Below are 26554 nucleotides of genomic sequence, written 5' to 3'. Positions count from 1 at the left end.
GCATAGGTTTCTTTTTTTGTCTCAATCCTCACCTTTCCCTATTTTCTTTTAATGTGCTTCTTTAAACATTTTTGTTATTTATGTTGTCCCTTTGTATAATATATGTGCATCTTTATTTGGACTAAATATGCCGTAAACAATGTTGTGTTGAAACAGGCCATCAGAGACTCACACCAAAAATGTCTGCTCTTGCTGTATCCCAGAAATCTCCTTTCTAAGAAACAGTTGTGATAAAATAAAATTTACTCAAATATGCACTGAGCACCTGTCCTGTATCAGGCATCATTTCCAGTACTGGGGTACATTAGAGAGCCAGTCAAAAAATTCTCTGTTCATGTGATGCTTATGCTCTACCTAAAGGTGAAAGGCAGATCATGAATTAAATAAGTGATTCTTGCTGATGAGAGAAATGGAAAAGCTAAAGCAAGGTAAAAGAGATTAAAGAGCTGGGCCAGGGAGAGGAAGCATCCCCAGTGGAGTGATTTGGGGGATGTTTCTCATTATAGTTCAGTGTTGTTTCAATGAGAACTTGCATCCCATTTCAGAAACAGAAATAGATGATCTCATGAGTCCCTGAACTATTTTTTACCATTTGGACACTCTGAGTCATATTGCTGATGTATCTCCCTCTTTGCATTACTGCTAATGAGCTTATAGCCAGTTCTGGACATCAACATACAAATCTGCGGTACTGACCTCTCTTCTAGTTTTATCTTGTTCTTCCCCTAATCTTTTTCCTTCAGCTAGTTAGTATAACATAAGCAGTGAGTTAGTTGATTAACAAATTCTGTTATATTGCAACATCTCTTTGTCATACTCTGGGCAATAAATACCATATGTAAGCAACCTATTGTCCAGGGAGATAACCATTCATAAGCAGCTCTTTCTCTGGCAAGGGAATCCAGGCTTCCTCCATATCCCCAGGAAGAAGTGGCCGAGAGAAAAGAAGAGGGCCCTAGCCCTGGCTGGTGTAGCTCAGTGGATTGAGCGTGGGCCTGCGAGCCAGACAATAGAGGTTCGATTCCCAGTCAGGGCACATACCGGGTTGCAGGCCGGTTCCCTGCAGGCCAGTTCCCAGCAGGGGATGCACAAAAGGCAACCATACATTGATGTTTCACTCCCTCTCTCCTTCCCTTCCCCTCTAAAGATAAATAAATAAAATTTTTAAAAAAAGAAAAAAAAGAAGAGGGCCCTGATTGCTTACCAGCCTCAGTTGGAGACCATAGAGCTTCTGAAACCCTAACCATAAATCTGGGGCACAAGACCATTCATGTATCTTGGATAAAGGACCCTCGACACTTGGAAAACAAATGTGATATACTTAGTGCTGTGACATATATTCAATATAGCATTGAATATAATTTTTATTGTTGTTCAAGTACATTTGTCTGCATTTTCCATCACTCAATGGAAAATGAGTTTCCCCCCCTTGGTTTACTCAATGAGTCCTTTATAGTTGTCCTGAAAACCTTCTCCCATTTCTCCCCCATTATCCCTTCCCACCATCCCTCTGGTTCTGTCAGTTTGTTTTAATTTAAATGTCTCTGATTATATTTTGCTTGCTTGTTTATTTTGTTGATAAACAAAAGGTTCCACTTAAAGGTGAGATCACGTGGTATTTGTCTTTCATTGCCTGGCTTATTTCCCTTACCATAATGCTCTCCAATTCCATCCAGGCTGTCACAAAGGGTAGAAGCTCCTTCTTTCTTTCTGCTGTGTAGTATTCCATTGTGAAAATGTACCAAAGTTTTTTGATGCACTCACTGATGGATACCTAGGTTACTTCCAGCACTTGGCTATTATAAATTGTGCTGCATAGGTACTTTTGGATTGATGTTTCAGGGTTCTTAGGATACAATTCCAGAAGGAGAATTGCTGGGTCACAAGGCAGTTCCATTTTTAGTTTTCTGAGGAAATTCCATACTGTTTTCCACAGTGGCTGTACCAGTCTGCATTCCCACCAAGAGTGCACTAGGGTTCCCTTTTCTCCACATTCTCTCCAACACTTGTTGTTTATTGCTTTGTTTATGATGGCCATTCTGACCAGTGTGAAGTAATATGTCGTTGTGGTTTTAATTCACATCTCTCTGATGGATAGTGATATTAAACATCTTTTTATATGTCCCTGGGGCCTCTGTATGACCTCCTTGGAGAAGTGTCTTTTGCCCATTTTTAAAAAAATTTTATTTATTTATTTATTTATTTTTAGAGGGGAAGCAAAAGAGAGAAAGAGAGGGAGAGAAACATTAACGTGGTTCACTCTCACACACCCCCTACTGGGGACATGCCCTGAAATACAGGCATGTACCCTGACTAGGAATCCAATCAGTGATCCTTTGCCTCAGGGCCAATGCTCAGTCCACTGAGCTACTCCAGCCAGGGACTTTTGCCCAATATTTAATTCAGTTGTTTTCCTTCTTAGAGTGGACTCATGTGAGTTCTTTATATATTTTGGAGATCAAACCCCTGTCTGAGGTATCATTGGCAAATATGTTTTTCCATGCAGTTGGTAATCTTCCTGCTTTAATGCTGTTTTCTTTAGCCATGCAGAAGCTTTTCATTTTTTTTAATTTATTTTTTTTATTTTTATTTTTTTAAAATTGATTATGCTGTTACAGTTGTTCTATTCCCCCCTTCATTCCCCTCCACCCTGCCCCCCCATCCCCACCATTACCCCCCTTTAGTTTATGTCCATGTGTCTCAAGTCCTTTAGGTTCTATATTTCCCATGCTATTCTTGCCCCCCCATCTATTTTCTATCTACTGTCTATGCTACTTATTTTCCGTACCTTCTCCCCCCATCTCCTCCTCCAACTCCCCTGTTGCTAACCCTCCTTGAGATCTTCATTTCTATATTTCCACTCCTGATCTAGCTGTTCTTTTAGTTTGCTTTCGTTTTAGGTGTGGTTGTTAATAACTGTGAGCTTGTTGTTCTTTCACTGTTCATGTTTCTTTAACTTCTTTTTCTTAGATAAGTCCCTTTAACATTTCATATAATAAGGGCTTGGTGATGATGAACTCCTTGAATTTGGTCTTGTCTGAGAAGCACCTTATCTGTCCTTCCATTCTAAATGAAAGTTTTGCTGGATAGAGCAATCTTGGTTGTAGGTCTTTAGATTTCATGACTTGGAATATTTCTTTCCAGCCCCTTCTTGCCTGTAAGGTCTCTTTTGAGAAATCTGCTGACAGTCTGATGGGGACTCCTTTGTAGGTGATTGTCCCCTTAGCTCTTGCTGCTTCTAGGATTCTCTCCTTCATTTTAATTTTGGCTAATGTAATTATGATATGCCTTGGTGTGTTTCTTCTTGAGTCCAACTTTTTTGGTACTCTCTGGGCTTCTTGGATTTCTTGGAAGTCTATTTCCTTTGCCAGATTGGGGAAATTTTCTTTTATTATTTGTTCAAATAAGTTTCCCACTGGTGGTTGTGTCTTTCCCCCCTTCTGGTACCCCTATAATTCGGATATTGGAGCATTTAAAGATGTCCTGGAGGTTCCTAAGACTCTCCTCATTTCTTTGAATTCTTGCTCCTTGACTCTTTTCTGTTTGGCCATTATTTGCTTTCTTCTGGTCCACTCCATTGATTTGAGTCCCAGTTTCCTTTTCATCTCTATGGGTTTCCTGTGGAATTCCATTCATTTCCCTTAATTTAGCCTTCATATGTTTCTCTAATTTGTGGCTATAATCAACCAGATCTGTGAGGAAGCTGATGACCAGTGTTTTAAACTGTGTGTCTGAGAGTTTTGCTATTTCTTCGTCGCTTAGATTTATCTCTGGGGCTTTGAGGTCTTCCTGTGACATTTTTGGTCTGTTCTGGCCCTTTAAATGTGAGAGGCGCCTTGGACTCCCAGGTCACTGGGTTGTGACGCTGTATGTGGGGGCGTGGTCAGAGCGGGGAAATGGCGGTGCCCTCTATCGCCACGGCCACCCTCTATCGCCGCCGCGGCCGGTCCACCCGCCCACTCCCTCGCTCGCGCACAACCAGGCAACCGCAGTCAACACGCTGCACCGCCTCCCCACTGTCTCCTCAGCAGTCGCCCGGTGGGCTGCTCAGTTGCTCACCAGGTCCAATCCTGTGTTTGGAACCCGTGCGTCTGGATTCGCGCGTCTGGATTCCGTGCCCGGGTCCGACGGAGCCCTCCTTTGCAAATCCTCACCAGACGCCGGTTTCGCCGGGCTGAAGAATTTGTTGTTAGCGGACTTCCGAAAAGTTCAGTTTTCCGTGTTCTGGTTGTGTTTTCTGATGCTAATATTTAGTTGTCCCCAAACTTGGTTGTGTGAGAAGGCACGGCACATCCACCTATACCTCCATCTTGGCGGAAGTCTCCCTTTATCAGAAGCTTTTCATTTTGACTAAGTCCAATTTGTTTAGTCTTTCCTTTATGTCTTTTGCTCTAGAGGACATATTGATGAAAATATTATTGCATGTAATATCTGAGATTTCCTGCCTATGCTCTCCCTAGAACTTTTATGTTGTCATAATTTATGTTTAAGTGTTTTATCCATCTTGAGTTTGTTTTTGTGTATGGTGTAAGCTCTATTCAATATAGTATTGTAAGTCCTAGCCACAGCAAGTAGACAAGAAGAAGAAATAAAAGGCATCTAAATGGGAAAAAAGAAAGCAAAACTGTCACCACTGCCCTGTGGATTTGCAGATGACATGATAGTGTACATAGAAAATCCTATAGACTCCACCAAAAAAACTACTCAACCTAATAATTGAATTTGGCAAAACAGCAGGATACAAAGTCAATATTCAGATATCAAAGGCATTTTTGTATACCAACAATGAAATATCAGAAACAGAAATCAGGAAATAAATCCTGTTTGGTATACAGCAACAAGAAAAATAAAGTACCTAGGAATAAACCTAACCAAGGAGATAAAAGACCTGTATGCAGAAAACTACTCAACACTGAAGAAAGAAATTAAGGAAGACACAAACAAATGGAAGCATGTACCAAGTTCATGGATTGGAAGAATGAACATAATCAAAATGTCCATACTACCCAAAGCAATTTATAGATTCAATACAATCCCTACTAAAATACCAATGACATATTTCACAGATATAGAACAAACATTTCAAAAATTTATATAAACCATATATGACCCAAAATAGCTGCAACAATTTTGAGAAAGAAGAACAAAGTGGAAGGGATCATAGTATGTAATATTAAACTATATTACCAGGCCACAGTAATCAAAACAGTCTGGTACTGGCATGAGAACAGACATGTAAATTAATGAAACAGAATAGAGAGCCCAGAAATAACTCGATGTCTCTACTGTCAATATTTGACAAAAGGAGTGAAAGTGTACAATGCAATAAAAATAGCTTCTTCAACAAATGGTGTTGGGAGATCTGGACAGCTAAATCCAGAAAAAAAAAAAAGAAAGAAACTCAACCACCAACTTATATCATTGTCTTTTAAAGGTCCCTGTATCTAACTTTGGGAGAAGACCCAAAGTTTCTGAAGTTTTGCCTTTATAAGTTTATAAACTGAGGCTCCAACTGAGCCCTGGTGGGCATTCACACTTGTCTCCACACCATGGCGTGTGCAGTGTGGCACATACAGAAAAATGGGGCCTGTCCTTTCAAGATCTGGTGGTCAGTCCATTGTTATCCCTTGGAAATCTAACAGTCCCTATGCATGATACAATACACTGAATTCAAAGAAGGAAAATTAGCCTGCTTGATTTACAGGGACCGCACATCAATCATCTCAAGTATTTCATCATATTCTTAAAGATGGTGAAATATAGTTAAATGTATATAAGGATAGGAGAATAAAATTCCATATTTTTAAGAAAACAAAGCTAGCAGTGAAGTATTAAATGAAGTAAATGGTATGAGTGCTACTTGGAAAACATACAATTCTAGAAAACTCAAAGGGATTTTTTTCAGTGTGGTGAAAGAGAAGTTGATAATTAGCACTAGATAAAAACTTTATCACTGAAGAAAAAATAAAAGTGACAAATATTTTTTAGATATCTAAAGTACAAAAATAGACAGGTCTTCCCTCCTCCCATCCACAATACTACTGGGAGTATTTTAATGTAGCATATGAGGAAAGGATATCATTATATAGGAAAATAACAGTTTATACCACAGATTTAGTAAAGAAAGACATACAACTAATATTTACTTGCACTGAGTTGTGTATCTTCACATTACTCTGGGTAATCACTTCATCAACCTAAGCAATAATAAATTATGATGCTGAATTTATAGATGAGGTAACAGATGTTCAGAGAAGCCAGTATCTTGCTCAGGGTTACAACATGGTCAGTGACAGAGCCAGAATTTACACCCATGTTTATAGGATGCTCATACTCATTCCAGTACATAAAATGTGAAGTTTTAGAATCAAGAAGAGTAAAATATTTAGGAATGCATTCAATAAAACATGTGTGAAACTTGTATACCAGATATCTATAAGACATCATTGAAAGAAATAATAGAACTAAGTAAATAGAAAGGCATTCCATACCCATACATAGGAAAACTTAATGTTAAGATGGGACTACCTCTTGAATTAATCTACAGATTTAATGCAATCCCTATCAGTATTCCACCTAAATTTTTGGCAGAAATTGACAAGCTTAACCTAAAATTCACATAGAAATGGAAGAGGCAGGTTTTCTTTTATGCTGTTCCTGAAACACTCAATCAACCTAACAGTTTTTTAATATAAAAATAGAAACAATCTCCATTCGTCAGACAGATACTGTTACCCTAGGGGTTTAGCATGCTTTACCAATATGATCTTTTTGGAATCACCCATAACCTTAGAAGGATTCTATTACTCCCATTTTTGTATGAATAAATTAAGGTCCAAATCCTAGGACCTAATCCTAGTTCTGTTCAAATAAATTCCCACTAGTATTGTTATGAAGGGATGTTCTCTATAATACTTATTCCAGCTGTGACCAGTATTGTTTAAGTTTGAATTGTCAGTTTGATGTGTCTCAGAGGGAAGCAGTATATCTAAGCCAACCTTCGCATCTCCACTCATCCCCCACACAACTTTCCTGGCCTGGCTGCTAATATCCTACAGAGAATTAGTCAGCTTAGGAGCTGGGGGATTAAAAGACATAGACTCAGATTATAAACCAGGGTTATGCCCAAGATAGAAGAGGTTGTGGGGAGCAGGTATGGCAATAAATAATGAGAGTTTTGTGCCCTTCCCGAAAAGGTAGTGATGGGGAAGAAATCTTCTAAATGAGGTTAAGTGGCTGACCTTCAGAAAGCTAAGGGCAGCACAGAGGGAGGGTCTGAAGTTAGTTAACTGCATACTAAGAGTAGGTCTGTTGTCCGAAACATCCACAGGGAGCCCACCTTACATCTCCATGTTGTAAAAGTCCATGTCACAACATTTAACAGGCAAATCTCACTGTAGTAAAGGAGCAAGTGTACATATGTCCTTTGTCCCTGGTCATATCCTGGTCTTATTTAAATATTTAGTATATACAGTGGTAAGCATAATAAATACACTATTAATGACCACAATTATAGTAGATACATTAGTTAGTATTCTTAAAACTAAAATGTTTTAACCCTGGCTAGTATGGCTCAGTTGCAGCACTGTTCCATAACCAAAAGGTTGCAGGTTTGATTCCCAGTCAGGTCACATACCTAGATTGTGGGTTTGGTCCCTGGTCCAAGTGCATATAAGCCCTGGTCTGGGTGTGTACAGGAGGCAACTGCTCGATGCTTCTCTCTGTCATTGATGTTTCTCTCTCTCCCTTCCTCTCTCCTTTATCTCTCTCTAAAAAGCAATGAAAAATTGTCCTAGGGTGAGGATAAAAATTTAAAAAAACTATAAGCTTTTATTCATTGACCAGAGAGTGTTATATAACAAATGAAAACTGCCATCTTTAGGGCTTCGAATTAAACAGTGTAAACTGTTCTTAACAGTTGAACCTATACAGGCACTGTAACTTAGAGAGATGGGCAGGACCTCCATGGGGTGACCTCATACCAAGGGCATTTGTTAGTCAGCCACACTGGGGGACAGACAGGTTGCCAAATGTTTCACTTCAGGATACCATGAAAACCAAAGCTACATGGTCCCTGCCACATCCAGGTTCCTGTCAGTCAGCACAACAGAGGCTTCTCTGGGAAGTCACTTCAGCCTTCTACTTGGCAAAGGAGCAGAGGTGACCAGATTGGTTCCTCAGGATCCCAGATCCAACTCTGTGGCTAGTCTTGGCAGCTCCTTTCTTGGCCATCTCTTTCCTGCCACTTGCAACCTCTCAGAATGGACCTTCTTTTCTCCAATCTACAGGGCTCAATCCCAAGGATAACCTTAATATGAATCACTCACAAATGGATTATATTAGTGCTTGCTCACTGTATTTTTACTCTCCACTATTATGTCATTGTTTGGTGACTTCAATGTCCACCCAACTTCCAGGCTTCTCAAGAGTTCTAATGATACTTTCCTTGATTCCTCCTCAGCTATCCTTTCACATGGTAACTCCTCAAACTGTGCCAGTTCTGAAATGTGCATTTTCAGCACCCCTCCACCTGATATCTCTGGCTCATTTGCTTTATCATCAAGCCTCCTTAACACAGAACTTCCAATCCATTGGCTTTACGTGCTTCATTGTGTTATTACCTCCCCACACCCTAATCCTACAGACTCTTCCTTTCTGTTTCTCCCAACTTACTCTCTGATCCATCGTTATAATCCTACATGCACACATACACATGATTCCCTTGCCCCCTTCTTGCCTGTGTACATGTTTGCTGAAGCTCTGCTGTTTTTAAACCCAGCCAACCTCCTCTACAGCTGCACAGTTTAGTGAACAGAGAGGATGGCTGAGATACCCTAGCCAAGCTTCTAACAGCCAGGGATCTCAAACGAATGGAGTTCTCACTGTCTGCTACTCTTTACTCCCAGTTTCCTGGGCCAATTATGATTCTCCTTTTTCAGATCTTCACAAATGGGATGACTCCAATATCCTTCCTTCACTCTACTTGCTCCTTAAACAGCAGCTTGATTTCTGCTTGGATCCCGTTCTGAGGCCTTTGTATTTATGACTGAACTCTTTGTACACATCTTGGCAAGGTTGGAGTCTTCTTGTCTTCAGGATCTTAGCTCTAATATAATTTTCTTTAAGATGCTGTGCCTGGCTATCATTTATATTGCTTTAATTTCCCCCCAGTGAACCTGTTACATAAACCTATTTTATTCACTGCATTTACCACAATCAAAAACTGTTTCTATACATGATCTGAGGGAATGAACATTCTTTGACAACTAAGTACTTGTCTGACCCATTGCTCCTGTATCCTACAAACCCAGAAGAAAACATAATACATAAAAGGCTTCATTGTTGGAAGGATGAAAATACTAAGACTTTCTGGAAGTCTCCAGCACACAATTTTATAGATGCCTGTTTCACTTACACTTACTTCATACCCAAAGTATTTGGTTGAATGTAGCATGTTTATGGTTTATCATCTAGACTAGACATTTCTAGGCATGAAAACAGACACTGGTCAGAGTTACTCAGATGACAGGCACACTAGGTCGTGTGGTCACTGGCTTAGGCTTGCTATTAACTGGTTTAGTTACAAGTGTTAATCTCGCTTTTGCTGGCAGGAGCCCTGGCTTTTAATTTGTTTTTACACTGTCTCCAACTCAGTGGAGTAGAGAATTTTGTAAAACCTGATTCAACCCATTCTCTGCATAAAACAGAAGACATTCTTGTCCTTTATCCTTTAAGGGGGTGACTTATGTTTTATTGTTTGCTTCTTCTTTGGAAGTTGGAGGTTTACCAGTCTACCAAGCCAGGATGGGAATACATGTGCCCTGTGGTGGCTAGCAGCAAATCTTAGACAAGACAACAGAGACATGTTGTACATGCACTATCCCTCCCTCCCCTGCCCTACCCTCTGATGCCCAGCTCTCTCTTGTCCTAGTGAACACCAGTCTTTGACTCTCATTCAAGACTGAGCTGTGGAGTTGCTTCCTCTGTTCCATATTGGCAAAGTCCCACTGCCTACAGGGACAGAAAACTGTAATGCCTAAGAGGAACTAGAAGAAGGGGTGAGCACCTCCAGAGGGGCAGGAACAGCAGGCAAAAAAGCACAGTGGTCACCAGCATAACTCTCTAGTCAGACAGAGCTGGGCCAGATCCCACCTGGGTCCCCTGTTTCCTGTCAGGCAATCTCTGTCTGTTAAACAGCAGTTAACAGTATCTCATACCATGTTCACAGGATAGTACATTTTAGCACTAATTTTATTTCTTTCACCTGTCATCAGCATTTCTTAATTTTTTTTTACATTTTTCTTTTTGTTTCCAAAATGTACATGAATCAAAGAAAACTATCAGTTTACTGAAAGGTATGATATATTCTATTTTATTACCTTTTTAGAAAGTACAGGCACATAGTAGGTGTTTAATGGCTTGTAACACAGTGAGTTTAATGAATTGACCTGTCTTCAGTCATAACACACTCTTTTTTCTTTCAAATACTCCAAATGGCTGTCAAATTGATGTCATTTGCCAACATTATAATTAGGTTTCCTAATTTAACATCTGATTAATGTAAACATTAATGTTTGTTTCCCAACTGTAAAGCATTCCTGAGATGTATCCCCACATGTGTTTTCACCCCAGGTTTCAGGAATCTTTGATGGACTTTTTCCGGGTCTACTACAGAAAGATGACAAAAGCACCCCCCTCATATCAGAATCAGCTGATGATAATAACCAGGTGATAACACTTAGACTTACCTCCTTTAGTATGCAGCACCTGCTAATATATCAATGGGTCAGTAGTGGGTTTACATTGATCTGATGTGATTTGTTTTAAAGAGACTTCGTGAGTATTCTGCTCTCTCAGGCTATTTGCAAATGGTATACTCCCAGCTTGTACAGATCTTGAATCTCAAAGGGCTTCCTTAGCTTTATTTACTATTCCATTTGTCACCATTTGTATGTTTAAAGAATTCACATAACTGATTATAACTAACCTCACATTAGTTTAGCTAATTGACTGGTGCCTTAAGCACCAAATGAATAAGGCCTGTGAATGAAGCACATTTGGCTTATTGACAACTTATTTTTGGTGAGTTTTATGACCTTGGTCCCATTAATAGTTCCACCTGCCCTCCCGTGGCACAAGTCCTCCATAGCCAAACCCCACCTGCCACCAGTCAGGCCCACAAAGAAGTCCAGGGCAGTGACCCTATGGTGCCTCACTGTGAAGGCTCAGCCCTCTCTGCTGAGCTCAGAAAGGTTGGTCTAGGCCAGATCCTGTAGTACTTGCTTCCTCATTGGCTTTGCCCCCACTCAGATGGTCCAAGCCTATGGAATTCTAGGCAGGGCTTGATGACTTGGCATCTGTAACCCTTTCTCTTTGCCCACCTGGAACCTGGCCTTCTAGCTTCTCAGGATTGCCTCATCCCCTCTACAAGCCCATTCCTCAGGGTCTAGCCTCAGTTAAGGGCCCAGGTAAGAAAACACTAACAATAGTTGTTGCAGCATGGCCCCCTCTTTGGCATTACTGAGAGATGCTTATCTCTCATCTCATGTAATTGCCTTGATAAAACCATGGGGGGGGGCACCTGGTTTGTCCTCTTCATTCACAGGAAAACTGAGGCACAGAGGTTAAATAATTTCCCAAAGGATAAGGGGTAAGCTGGGATTCAAATTTGGTCAGACTGACTACAGAGTCCCCATTTTATATCCTAATACCTTCCTAACATTTCCTCTGCCACCCTAGTCAATCATTCCCAAAGCTACTATGATGTTCCCGCACTCTTCTCAGCCTCTGTCCATTTTTCAAATACCACAAGTAAATTCTATCCTTGTGGGCTTCTAGGCAAGGCATAACTGCTATTTTGGGTGAAATAACTATTTATAAATAAAAATCAAGGAGCCACAAAGATAACCTTTACATAAAGTATTCAAAGAACTGAAATCTTCATTTGGGCATGGAAACAAACTGATCCTACTAAAAGAAACAAATACAACAGAAGAGGTTCCTTTTACCTTTCACTCTACCACTGTAGTTACTACCTGGAGCATAACAGAAAGAATCCACTTATATAAAAACCTAGGACTCTGAATTCTCCTCATAGCCTCTCCTGACAGCTTATGCTCTCAGGCTCCTGGATACCATCCCTCCCTTCCCACCACCCCTCTGCTGTTACTTATGAGCAGAGATGCAGTGAATCCAATTCTGGGGGTTGTGTCCAGATCCCACCAGCTGGGAGAAACAGGCTCAGATGCACTGTGAGGAGAACTGGTTGGTGAAAGCACAAAATATCCTATGAGGCCTTTTAATACAGTCCAGGTGCTGTGGCCCAAAAGTCTCACTCTCAACTTGATGCACATGGCTGTCTATATCTCAGGGTGATGTCCTCTGGCTAACTGCCCTTCATGTTCATGCCCTATGAAGGGCATGCCCTTCATGCCCTTCATAGGTCCATACAGCTGTGATATTAACTGCAAAGGATTTACTGTTCATTGTGTGTGTGTGAGGAGGTCTGTGTGTGCTTGTATGTGTGAGTGTATATGTGTGTGATCAGATATATCTGTGTGTGTCCATATCTACGTGAGTGTGTGTATGTGAAAAAAATGGGGATAGGAAAGTGAATTCCATTTGTCTAGAATGGTGTCTTCTTAAAGGAGCTGAATGTTAAGTTCTAGTCAGGATACCCACAGGAATCTCAGCCTGCACAGCTAGCTTATATTTGTCAAGACCATAAGTAGGATTGAGTCACTACAGAAAAGAATAAAGACTAGCATGGAACAAGCTTTTTACCTACTACATGGGAGAATCCTGACCCAAGGATCAATACCCCATTCTAGAACAGCAGAGCAATGCTTTACTCTGTTCATTCCAGAGCCTAGTAACAAACTGGCACAGGCCTGGGTCAAGGACAGCACAGATACAAGAGCATTGTTTTTAGTGGAGAATCATGGTGGAGAGTCTTCTACTATATTTAACTTCTCTTCTGCAAAACTCTCATACCTTGATCCCACTTAGCTCACCAATAAAGAGACCTCAGGCCTGCCTGAGGAAGAGTTCTTAGCAAAAGTGGAAAAAAATGAGAGTCAACTTTTCTAAGCAGAAATCAGTGTGATGCACAGAGAGGGCTCCTTGTGCCCACATCTTTAGGTCTCAGGACAGAAGAAGAATATCCCTCCTCTGCTTGTCACTACGGTCTTCATTCTACAGCCTGAAGAAGGGTTTGAAGTGGATGATTTATTACCACACCAACCTAGTGGTTTTCCATATGGTATATTTTATTCTCAACACACCACCAGACAGTGTGAGCTGCAATAAGATTACAAATGGACATCAAAAGTTGATGAAGTAAGTTACTTCATAGGTCACTGTTTTAAGCACTTTATATGTATAAAGAATCAGAAAGTTCTGTCTGGCTCTCCAGGTCTGGTTTAATGTGAATGCAGAAGTTCAATGGTGGCTTATCTCCAGAGTCTCAAAGATCCTGGCTGACTCATTTCCCATATTTCCTCTAAGACCAATGAATTCACATACAAAATTTGCCCAAGGGCCATATTATATCACTAAATTGAGTGTGTGTATGTGTGTATGTATGTGTGTGTATATATATATATATAAAATGTGTGTGTGTATAATTTATGTGGAGATAATTTTCAGTCCATTTTCTAGGCACATATATCAATGATTACTATTGTGTACCAAACCACCCCAAAAGTTAGTGGATTAAAAGAGAAGTTATTTTATTTACTCATAATTCTCTGAGTCAGAAGGTGGGGCTAAGCTAGGCTGCTCTGTTCTTGGAAGATCTTTCCCGGGGTCACTTATGAGGCTCCATTCACTATGAGTTCCATTGTGGTTGAAGAGCACAAGACAGCCTCACTGATCTGTCTGGTGATTATCAGAAGCTGTTGGTTGAATCACATATTAGCCTGGGCTCATTCACAAGGTGGTGGACATGGTCCAAAAGAGCAAGTTTAAGTGTACAAGTCCTCATGAAGCATGGGTTCAAAATTGGCACATTTCCATTCAAACTTTACTGTGTTGGTCAAAGTCATCATGGGATCAGTCCAAATTAAAGTTGGGGGTATTGGTGAAATGAATTCCTCTCCTTGATGGGAACTCCAGGGAAGCTACAAAGAACTTACTGTGAACTATACTAGCATGAAAAAGAATATAGAAACTATCAATAAGAGCCAGGAGGAAATGAAGGATACAATTTAAATGAAGAACACAGTAGAAGAAATTAAAATCAGGCTATATGAAGCAGAGGAATGAATCAGTGTGGTGAAGGACAAGCTAGAAAATAATTCCCAGAAAGAGTAACAAAACAAAAACAGACTCAGAAAGAATGAAGAGGGTTTAAGAGAGCAGCAGGACGAAATATAATAGTATGCATATCATAGGGATACAAGAAAGAAGAAAAGAAGAAGAAGAAGAAGAAGAAGAAGAAGAAGAAGAAGAAGAAGAAGAAGAAGGAGGAGGAGGAGGAGGAGGAGGAGGAGGAGGAGGAGGAGGAGGAGGAGGAGGAGGAGGAGGAGGAGGAGAAGAAGAAGAAGAAGAAGAAGAAGAAGAAGAAGAAGAAGAAGAAGAAGAAGAAGAAGAAGAAGAAGAAGAAGGAGAAGAAGAAGAAGGAGAAGAAGAAGAAGAAGGAAGAGGAGGAGGAGGAGGAGGAGAAGGAGGAGAAGGAGAAGAAGAAGGAGAAGGAGAAGAAGAAGGAGGAGAAGGAGAAGAAGAAGAGGAGCAAGGGATAGAAACCTTGTTTGAAAAAGTTATGACAGAAAACTTCCCTAAGCTGTTGAGAGAAAAAGTCGTACAAGACTAGGCAGGACCAAAGGTCCCAATCAAGATGAACCCAAAAAGTCCCACTTTAAGACACATCATAATAAAAACGGCAAAATTTAAAGACAAGAGAAAATCTTAAAGGCAATAAGAAAGAAACAGCTAGTAACTTACAAGGGAGCTCTGTTAAAGATATCAGCTGACTTCACAACAAAAACTTTGTAAGTCAGAAGGGAATGGCAAAAATCTTTTCCAAGTAATAAAAAGCAAAGGCCTGCAACCAAGACTACTCTACAGAGCAAGGCTCTAATTAAAAATGGAAGGTGAAATAACAGTTTCCCAACCTCCCCACCCCCCACCCTCCAAAAAGGCTAAAAGAATACATCACCAAGCCAGCAATACAATAGATGCTAAAGAGACTGCTTTAAGATGAAGAAAAAGAGAAAGAAGAACACAGGAACAATGGGGGAAAATGACGAATAATAAGGACCTATCAATAATAACCTTAAATGTAAATGAATTAAATACTCCAATTAAAAGACATAAGAGAGCTGAAGGGATAAGAAAACACTTATCCCTTCATAGATGCTGTCTAAAAGAGACTGACTCTAGAACAAAAGATCCACATAGACTGAAAGTGAAGGGATGGGAAAAATATTCTAAGCAAACAAACATGAAAAAAATTCAGGGTTACTTATATCAGACAAAATAGACTTTAAAACAAAGCCATAACTCACAGGTGGCAAACACAAGTCCCATGGACTTAATCCAGCCTTCCACCTTGTTTCTACTTGACAGCATCACTTAGCTCTTTATTAACTATTAAGGAGTAGTTACATTTATACAGTCCTAAAATTACATTTGGCCCTTTGAAGGCAACTGTGAGGCTGATGTGGCCCCCGGTGAAAATGAGTTTGATACCCTTGCCATAAAGATAAACAAAGAAGGACACTTCACAATCATTAAGGGAGTAATCCATCAAGAAGACATAATCTTGAAAACATGCATACAACCAACATAGGAACAATCAAATATATAAGTAAAATCTTGGAGGACTTCAAGAAAGATATTAACAGAAACACACTCATAGCAGGGGAATTTAACACCCCATTGTCAACAATGGGTAGAGTCCACGCAAAGAATCATCAAGGATATTGTGGCATTGAACAACACTCTAGAGCAAATGCACTTAATTGTTATATGTAGAATCTTTCACACCAAAGAAACAAAACACACATTCTTTTCAAATGCACATGGAATATTTTCAAAGATAGACCATATGGTAGGACACAAAAGAAGCCTCAACAAATTCAAGAAAATTGAAATCATATCAAGATCAGTAGGAGAACCATGTCTTAAAATTAGAAACCAATTTTAAGGAAAAAGCAAAAACATTCAAATTCATGAAGGCTGAATATCATGCTATTAATAATGAGTCGCTTAAAAATGAGATCAAGGAAGAAATCAAACAGTTTCTGGAAACTAATGAAAATTATCACGCAACAGCCCAAAACCTATGGGATATAGTGAAGGCCATCCTGAGAAAGAATTTTAAAGCAATACAGGTCTACCTAAAAAGGGCAAAATAATTTCAAATGAACAACCTAACCTGACATCTAAAAGAACTAGAGTAATAATAACAAACAAAGCCCAGAGTGAGTAGAAGGAAGGAAATAACCAAGATCAGAGCAGAATTAAATGACATCGAGACTAAAAACATTCCAAAGAATCAATAACTCCAGCAACTGGTTAGTTGAAAAGATAAACAAACCTGACAAACCTTTAATGGACTTATCAAGAAAAAAAGAGAGAGGACTCAAATAAATCAAATCAGAAATGAAAGGAGAGAAATTACAACGAACACTACAGAAATGCAAAGGGTTGTAAGAGATTACTGCAAACAATGATATGCCATGAAATTTGAAAGCCCAAGTGAAATGGACAAATTTCTAGAAACATACAATCTTCCAAAACTGAACCAAGAAGAAGCAGAAAGCCAAAACGGTCCAATAACAGCTAGTGAAATTGAAGCAGTAATCAAAGACTTCTGGCACATAAAAGCCCTGCACTGGACAGCTTCATGGGCAAATTTTACCAGACATTTAGGGAAGAGTTAACTCCTACCCTTTGTAGATTATTCCAGAAAATTCAAGAAGAAGGAAGACTCCCAAACTCTTTTTATGAAGCATGTATTATCCTAATTCCAAAACCATATAAAGACACAACAAAGAAAGAAAACCATAGGCCAATATTGCTGAGGAATACAGACACTAAATCCTCAACAAAATATTGGCAAACTAGATCCAGCAATACATTAAAAAGATTGTGTTCAATATCACTTATGAACATAGATGCTAAAATCCTTAACAAAATATTGGCAAATTGGATCCAGCAATACATTAAAAAGAGCATACACCATGATCAAGTGGGATTCATCACAGGGATGCAAGGATGGTACAATATTCACAAATCAATAAATGTTATACACCACATAAACAAAATGAAATATAAAAACCACATGATCATCTTAATAGATGCTGAAAAAGCATTTGATAAAACAGAGCACTCATTCATGTTAAAATCCCTCAGCAAAGTGGGAATAGAAAGATCATACCTCAACATAATAAAGGCCATATACAAAAAAAAAATAAAAGCCATATACAAGAAACCTACAACTAACATTATATTCAATGGGTAAAAACTAAAAGCTTTCCCACTAAGACCAGGAACAAGACAAGGGTGTCTGCAGGCACCACTTTTATTCAACATAGTATTAGAAGTTCTAGCCACTTTGATCAGACAAGAAAAAGAAATAAAAGCATCCAAATTGGGAAGGAGGAAGTAAAACTGTCAGTATTTGCAGATGACATGATAGTGTATATAGAAAACCCAATAGTCTCCACTAAAAAACTACTCAACCTAATATGTGAATTTGGCTATATAGCAGGATACAAAGTCAATATTCAGAAAATGAAGGCAGTTTTGTACACCAACAATGAAATATCAGATAGTGAAATTAGGAAAAATTCCCATTTACTCTAGCAACAAAAAAATAAAGTATCTGTGAAAAAACTGTAACCAATGAGGTTAAAGACCTGTACTCAAAAAACTGAAAAACTAAATTAAGGAAGATACAAATAAATGGAAGCATATACCATGTTTATGGATCTGAAAAATTAACATCATTAAAATGCCCATACTATGCAAAGCAATTAATATGTTCACCACAATCCTTATTAAAATACCTATAACATACTTCACGGATTTAGAACAAACATTTCAAAAATGTATATGGAACTGAAAACAAACCCAAATAGCCTCAGCAATCATTATAGGAGGGATCACAAAACCTGATATAAAACTATATCACAAGACCACTGTAATCAAAACAGCCTGGTATAGGCATGAGAACCAACATATATATCAGTGCAACAGAATAGAAAACCCAGAGATAAATCCATGTCTTGATGGTCTATTAATATTTGATGAAGGGGGCAAAGGCATAATATAGAGAAAAAATAGCCTCTTCAACAAATGGTGTTGGGAGAACTGTACAGCTACATGAAAAAAAAAAGAAATGAAACTAGACCAATATCTTATATCATACAGCAGAATAAATTCAAGATGGAGAAAACACATAAACATAAGCCATAATACCATAAATGTTCAAGAGGAAAACATAGACAGTAAAATCTCAGATATATCACACAGCAATATTTCTGCTGCTCTAAGGCAAGGGAAATAAAGGAAAGAATAAACAAATAGGACTACATCAAGTTAAAAATCTTCACAGCTAAAGAAAACAGCAGTAAAATGGAAAGGGAATCAACTGTATGGGAATATATATTTGCCAACAATACCCAGACCAGAGATTGATCTCCAAAATATATAAAGAACTCATAGGACTCCACTCTGAAGACAAAAAACCCTATTAAAAATGGGCTAAGTATGTTCTCCAAGGAGGACATACAGAAGGCCCATAGATATGTGAAAGAACCCTCAGCATCACTAGCCATCAAAGAGATACAAATTCAAACCACAATGAGATACCACTTCACACAGGTGAGAATGGCCATCATAAACAAATCAACAAACAACAAGTGCTGGGAAGGTTGTGGAGAAAAGGAAACCCTAGGACACTGTTGGTGGGAATACAGACTGGTGCAGTCACTGTGGAGAACAGTATGGAATTTCCTCAGAAAACTAAAAATGGAACTGCCTTTTGACCCAGCAATTCCACTGCTAGGATTATATCCTTAGAATCCTCAAACATCAATTTCAAAGAACCTATGCACCCCAATGTTCATAGCAGCACAATTGACAATAGCCAAGTGCTGGAAGCAACCTAGGTGCCAATCAGTAAGTGATCAGATAGAAAAACTATGTTACATTTACACAATGGAATACTATGCAGCAGAAAGAAAGAAGGAGCTCCTACCCTTTGGGATAGCATGGATGGCTCTGGAGAGCATTATGCTAAGTGAAATAAGTCAGGCAGTGAAAGTCATATGATCTCACCTGTAAGTGGAACCTAATGAACAAAACAAAGAAACAAACACAATAGAACCAAAGGCATGGAAACAGGGAGCAGACTGACAGGGACCAGAGGGGAGGGGATTGGGATAATGGGGGAAAGATGGGGAGGGGTCTAATCAACAAATAGGTGTAAATGACCCATGGACATGGACAACTAGGTGGGGATTGACTGTAGGAGGGAGTGTTGGTGGGACAGGGGAGATCAAAGGGATAATTGGACCAACTGTAATAAAACAACTACATATATATAATATATACTCTGTAGAACAACTATATATATATATGTTCTATACCATAGTTGGTATAGTAAGTATATGGGAATATATACACACATATTACACATGCACACCATATAAAAAGTTTAGTTGTGTTAAAGCTATCGCTCTTAAATAAGCATTTCTTTAACATCCCCTCTAAACTCAGCTGACATGAATGTCTACACCACTCGGGCCCATTCCTACGGGAGAATGAATACCTTCATGAAAGTGCACACACTGTTCTTATTCTGGCCCTTGCCAAGAAGGAGCTGTAGGATACAGGTACAATGAAGGGACTGAGCTGATTTATTTTCTATTCTTAGAGAGCCATAGGATGCAAAGCAAACATTCCATTAAGATGCACTAAAATTTCTCAATCCAGAGTCTCCCTTAATTTAAAAAACTGTGACAGCCATCATTTTTTTAAATCCTGGAATGAATATAGATAAAAAGAAAGTGATTGCTTGGCAGAGGAGGATATAAGGGGACAAAACAGTAATGAGAAAAATACAATTAAGATGAAATCAAAATATAAGATAAAATAAAAATTTAAAAAGGAAAATAAAAAAGAAACAATCTCAGAGAAGTTAAGTGATCTAAGATCATTCAACAAGCAAGCAGCAGAGCTCAGAATTTGAAACCTGTCTTCTCACAAGCACTTTAGAAAATACGGTGGGGAGAAGGGACAGGCAGCCATAGACATGAGAAAATCACAAATGTCTCTTCCCCGCTAATCCCTCCCCTCTATCTAGTATATTGCCTGAAGGGACAACAAGGACACTTGAATACAATTCAAGCCTGGTGCTTGAAAGTTACTGCAGCTTTTCTTTAAAACACATGTTTATAACTCTCAGGAGTAATTTGAAATGTCTACATACATTGCACAGACAATGTTTAACAATCGCATTTGTTAAAACCACCTACTACAACATTCCAATTCTGGTGACATGGACAGGACTTGGTCAGCCTATCTTTAATATTTTGAATATTTAATGCTTGAACATCTTTAATATTTTGCTTTTTTGACACGTTGACCCAATGTTTGCACTGTAATATACTACAGTGGAATATCACTTCATATCATTATGTTCCCACAAAAGGGCCTTGTGACTTTCCATTGAAAGAACAATAGACTGTTTTGATACTCTGTCTCACTGCTTTGCTGCTTCTGGCAAATGAACACCTCATCCTGCAATCTTCGACACTTTCTCCCACTCATTGAAAGAATTTTATTTGTAAATTAAAATCTGTTCAAACTACAGGTCATGGTCTGTTCATGTTGGACATGAGAATCTCCAATGTGCATGGGGACCCTGCAAAGGAAAAAGTCAGGGGCTCAGGGACATGTTGGTGTCATAGAAAGATAACGTTTTATGTGGGGAGAGGAAGACATAAAAGTGCTAAATAATAAGATGATTATTTATATTACAAAAAGTCAGGTAAGGATGCCTTTAAACAGTGCACCTTATAACGGTATTCAGAAGTGTGGCTGAATCCTCCACAAACATCATCGACAATTTTTAGAAACAGCTTTTATATAAATGAAGGTGCAGAGGTGTTCAGGGTGAAAGGGGACCATATAAGTGTGTGAGTGTAGGGGCCACCTTCTCATTGCCTCTGGAGGCCTTCTCCATGCTATTCTCCAGCCAACAGAAACTACATTTGAAATCAAATTTGAGTGAGTAGAGTCTCTCCAGAGGGTAAGGTGACCAGTGTGATGACCAAGTGTTTTCCTATTGAGATGAAATATTTAGTTCTCTTCATGAACCTCAGAATAGCACTGACAAATGTCTTTGATAGAAAACTTACATAAGAACATACCTTTTTATTCTAATAGTCATAATCCCCAGGGAGTGGGGGGAAGAGATTTAATGAGAAAAGTGAATTGAGTCCAGAGTATCACTAATATGTCATATTAAATGTGAAAGAAGTTAATTGCTTATTATTATAAAATTATTTTTAAAGTTTTTACCCCCAAATTGTAATTTTCCCCATGATGTTTCAACTAGATTCTTGTGTATCTACTGCACATCAAAAGGCATATGTCAAATCTGTATTGTTTCAAACGTCTATTTTTCTCAGGATTTAGATTTCCCCTTCTTTCAGTTCCCCTCTTCATGCCTCAGGGAATGTTTGCAGGTGTTTTTTTCAGTGCTGGAATGGAAAGGGGGAGTGTACCTTCATTTTTATTTTAACATTATCTATGTTCTAATGAAATCATTAAATCAGGCATGCAGTCATTTCTGTTAGATACAAATGAAACATCATCAGCTGGAGATACATGAGGTTGCATTTGAAGGTGAAACAAGCTTGCAATGGAATGTGAAATCCTCCATCAAACATGGCCTCCAGAACTCTGAGAAGGGGCAGTAAACAAGGGAGAAGGGCAAAATGTTAATGAATTTGGTGGTGGGATGAGGGGAGTACTGGAAGTTCTATGTACCATTCCCTCCACCTTTGTGTAGCATTAAAGTTTTCCATTAAAAAAAAAACTTGAAACATGGATTTCTCACTTTTTTTTCTTTATTTAACAAGGCCCTCTTGATTATGACTATTCCCTTTCCGTGCAGTAGGTGGAGGCTTGGTGGGAGAAGGCCCTAGATCAGCTACAAATCAACATTTGCTTCTTGCAAAGGTGCCAGAAGCTGTTAGAGAAAGGGAGGAACTCTTTCTTACACATCCCACAGGCCACGTACCTGCGATCTCATTTCCAGAAAGAAATTCCACACAACTGCACGACACACAGCATGCAACAATTCATCCGAATATTCAGCTCCAGCTACTTCCTGTCCTAGCCAGAATAAACATCGGACTGCCCAGGCCGCCCTGGCGGCTCACTTTCACTTTGGCTACGTTGAGAATTCTCAGTCAGATCTTTCTGGGAAGATCACATTCCTGCACCTACGCGACTTTCCCCAGGCAATTGCACCTCAGCATGGAAAAGTTGGCTCTCTTTTTCCGGTCTGTTACCAAGATGCTTAACCCTACAGGCTGCAGGTCTGCGCAGCACGTCTCTCTTTGGGCTCTGACCAAACAGTAGGAGCGGGGCAGACAGATACACAAACACGCGCGCACTTCCCCAACCGCTGAGCCTCACTCTAAGTAGAAAACGGAGTCATGCACCCCCTAATCCCCAATTCAGCCAAGACCTTTGCCAGTGTTTCCTGCAATAAACACCGGATCGAGACCAGGAAAGGCGCAAGCATTGAGAGCGAGCCAGTGGCCTGGGCACACCAGCGCATCTGACGTCGCAGAAGGGCTGCTGGCACCTGAAGTCTGGGTGCCAGGAATCCAAACCTCTGCATGCAAGCAGCCGATGAACATGAAATGCGATCAGAGGAGCCCTTCTTTTAATCCTTCAGAAAAGCCGAGCTGCTATACTGGCAGCCTCCTCAAAGCAGGGCTGCTATCACCAATTCTACTGGGATCTTGATAAAGAAACACCGAGATCAAAGCCCCTTTCTTTTTTTTTAAAATTAATTTTATTTAGTTATTTTTCAAGTACAGTTTTTTGTCTATTTCTCCCATCCCAGCCTCCCCCGCCCCTTGCTCCCCACCTCCCTCCTATTTCCACCCCCCTTAGTTCTCGTCCCTGTGTCCTTCCTATTTGTTCCTCCAAATCCCTCCCCCTTTTTCCCCTTAACTTCCCTTCCTTCTCCCCTCTGGTCACTGTCCCCTTGTTCAAAGCCCCTTTCTTAAGTAGAGTGCCCAACTCTGCCGGTAATGCATTCCTCTCTCTGGTGCTTGGAAAGCGCACGCGAAGAGGTAAAAATTACACCTAGGGAAATCGAGATAGAACTTGAACCCAAGAAGTGAATCCACTTGCTTCCGTCTCCGCGCCTGGGCAAGTGGCTATCAGGACTGCGTGGTACCCCGGCTACCAGGGAGCAGACAGCTCACAGATGCCCGTCTTGCTCTTCCCCGCAGAGAAGGGCTCCAGGAGACCCCGCCTCCATTCAGCGAGCTTGTTGGGAGATCCCAAACAGAATGCACTTGAACCCTCGCAACCTACCCAGACTCCGCTCTGCGAATCAAAGGCCTCTTTCTTTTCTGGTTCCACATGGATCTTGGTCCCTGGCTCCCCAGCCCCAGCCAGTATCCTTTTGGGTCCTTCTAGGGGCTCTCCAAACCTGTCTACGTACACCGTGAGCCCTGACAGCCTGGGCAGCCCCGCTTCTTTAGGCTCCCAGGTCTTGCGTTCATTAGCTCCCACTGACTTTGCACAACATCCCCTCCACATCTCCTGGACGCCTGGGGTGGCCAGGCGCCAAGCTGCAATCAACACCCGGTCCCTTACACCTAATCTTGCTCGTTTGCTCGGCTTTCTCCTTTTATCTGGCTACCCAGCTCCTCACAGGTCCCGCAGCCGCGACCACCCGGACTCACCGAGGGTGCCACGCAGCCCAGTTTGCGCGCTCCGAGGCGGAGCCAGGAATCCCTCCCTCGCAGGGCCCGCCTCCCGTGCCCGCGGCCCGCCACGCTCCAGTTGACCCCTCCTCCACCAGATCTGAGGGAACTGTGGGACTTACCTCCAGGACAAGGTGACCCGGGGACTGAGCTCAGGCGGCAACCCTCAAGTTTCCGGAGCGAGCAAGCCTGAGGGAAGCTGGGTGGTGCGGCGCTCGCCTTTGCTCCTCAGCTCCTTGACTCCTCTTCTCCTAACCCCCTCCGTTTTCCTCCGTGCCCCTCACCCAATCCTCGGCACTCCCTGCCCTGCGGTCGCGGCCTGCGCCCCCAGTTGCCTAGCTAGTACTAGATTGCTGGGCTACCGGGGACGGCGGTGGCCCGGGTGGCAGGGAGCTCGGGATCTGCGCGAAGGGGCGGAGCCCGGCCCTCGAGTCCCAGCAAAAGGAAGGGGTGCTGGCGGACTCCAGCTCAGCGCGCCTGGCCGGCGGGTTAGGTGCGGAGCCCCCCAGGGCGTCCTACTAGGCTTGCCAAGCCTGGCGACATGCATGCAGGAGACAGCAGCCAGGGACAACGAGGGAGGATGGCAAGGAGGAGGAGGTGAAAGAAGGAACTGCCTTGTGTGAAGGTGGCCGTCAAATTTGCTCCAGGCAGACCGGGCCTCCGTGGGTGATCGCATCTGTCAAGTAGCCCATGGCGAGTGTCTGGGAATGTGAGGGCGACAGAGGCTGGGGGTGGGGGGCGGGGGGTAGGGGGGGGCGCTGCTGGGGACTTGAAGGACCGGGATTTGCTGCCTGGCTCCAGGAAGAGATGGTTCCTCTTGGTCCTAAAGTCCTCCCATAGCCAGATTTCATTTTGAGGTTCACAAAAGCCCGCTTTATAGGTCTGGTATCTGCTCAAGTCCTAACCATCCAGGGGAAATCAGGCGTGGGGCCCAAATTCCAAGACCTCTGCCCAACCCCAAACAGGTCTGTTGTCCTAGAATTGCTGGCCTTAATTTTGTGACTTAATTTTCTTTAATTATTTTTATTGTCATTCAAGTGCAGTTGTTTCCATCTTCCCCCCATAACTCCCACCCACCCCAGCCAACCCCACCTCCAACCTTTGATCCTATCCCCCTTTGGCTTTGTTCATGCATCCTTTGTACATGTTCCTTGACAACTCTTCCCCCTTTTCCCCTCATTATCCCCTCCCAACTCCCCTCTGGTTTCTCTGTTTCTTCTTAATTTCAATGTCTCTGGTTATATTTTGTCAAAGGCTTAATTTTCATTAACATGTTTTGCTCAGTTTAACATTTAAACACACATTTTCTTCTATTGTGGAATGAATGTGTAACTTCTCTTTCCATTATATAGGTTGGGCATGTCAAACTCATTTTCTCTGGGGTCCACATCAGCCTTGTGGTTGCCTTCAAAGGGCCGAAATAATTTTAGGACTGTATAAATGTAACTAATCCTTAACTGTTAAGGAGTTGAAATTACATTCGGCCCTTTAAAGGCAACTCCAAGGCTAATGTGGCCATTGGTGAAAATGACTTTGATACCCCTGGTGTAGGTAAACTCCCCTAGGTCACTGCATTTATACTTGCTTGGGCACATTCCAGGTACTGAAAAAATACTCCATGATTGATAGTTGTAAAAAAAACAAAACATTGACTTTGGGGGTCAAAATATATGTCTCTGAAGAAAGAGGGTCATTTGAAAGAAAAGGGAAAATTCACGATGTAGTGGGTTATTATTATTATTATTAATTTTCTCCCATACCACTCACATAGGTTCAAGATTTCCAGATGAATGTTATCTTTTCTTGACCTACTCCCTACATATGCGCACACATCTTTTAGTGTTTCTATAATCCTAATGGGCCTTACACTTTATTGCAAAAGAAGTTTGCCAGGGTCAGGAATCTCAGATGAAGACAAGATGTTACCTGCTCCCAGCAGATGTGGTAGCTAAGGGAAGGGATTATGGGTCCCTAGTGGGCACCTCAGTTGATCTGGAATGGTAGCTGTACAAAGGTCAGTCCTCTTATGTGTAGATCTCTAGTTATTGCTTGGAATGTTGCCTTAATTATTATGCTATGATATAGCATTGAAATGAGAAAGCAAATGAGAAAGCAAATGTCATGTATTGGTCAGTGGGACACAGTAGAAGTTGTCAAATCTCCTGGACATTGGAATACCTTCTTAATAAGGCTTATCTCTTAGAAGAGATTACAGAACTTTTAGAACCAAGAGAGGCTGATGGGGTCCAATTCATGTGTTGTGAAAAAAACAAACTCAAGCTCCCAACCAGCTGTCAGGCTTTGGAAAACTTTCAGGAGAAACTTATGTGCCCAAAGAGATGTGACTTGATGAGAGGACCCAGATTTGAATTTTTCAAATAGGAAATATTCTTCAATATGTCTTGAACTAAAAATAATTTATACAATGGGCAGAGGTTACAAAATGCCCACGTGGTGTTGTGTGTAGTGTCTAGGGGTCACCAGGGCTCATTCAGAAACCATCTTTTGATCAAACATGTAAAATGGTTGGCCTCAAACACTGATTGTCATATTAAGGATATGGAATGATATACCCCAATTCAAAG

General features: G+C 40.8%; 1 protein-coding gene across 3 annotated transcripts in view; it reads right to left on the bottom strand.

Moving 5' to 3' along the window:
* SYNDIG1 (synapse differentiation inducing 1) overlaps nucleotides 1-24674 on the bottom strand; it is a 285643-nt gene extending 260969 nt beyond the window's left edge. The window contains exons 1-2 of one of the 3 annotated variants that reach the window (XM_053667201.1): nucleotides 24092-24674; nucleotides 7637-7769 (exon numbers count right to left, since the gene is read on the bottom strand). The gene's annotated coding sequence lies outside the window, so the exon portion shown is untranslated. Of the gene's footprint in view, nucleotides 1-7636; nucleotides 7770-22258; nucleotides 23041-24091 lie in introns of those variants that run through there. The other 2 variants (XM_053667210.1, XM_053667203.1) reach the window with 2 other exon arrangements.
* Between the last annotated feature and the right edge of the window lie 1880 nt (nucleotides 24675-26554).

The sequence above is a fragment of the Artibeus jamaicensis genome, unplaced genomic scaffold, assembly GCF_021234435.1.
Source record: "Artibeus jamaicensis isolate MK-2021 breed Jamaican fruit bat unplaced genomic scaffold, CSHL_Jam_final contig_135, whole genome shotgun sequence".
Classification (NCBI taxonomy): Eukaryota; Metazoa; Chordata; class Mammalia; order Chiroptera; family Phyllostomidae; genus Artibeus; species Artibeus jamaicensis.
Note: the sequence above shows the minus strand (reverse complement) of the source record. Positions and strands in the feature narration are given on the sequence as shown.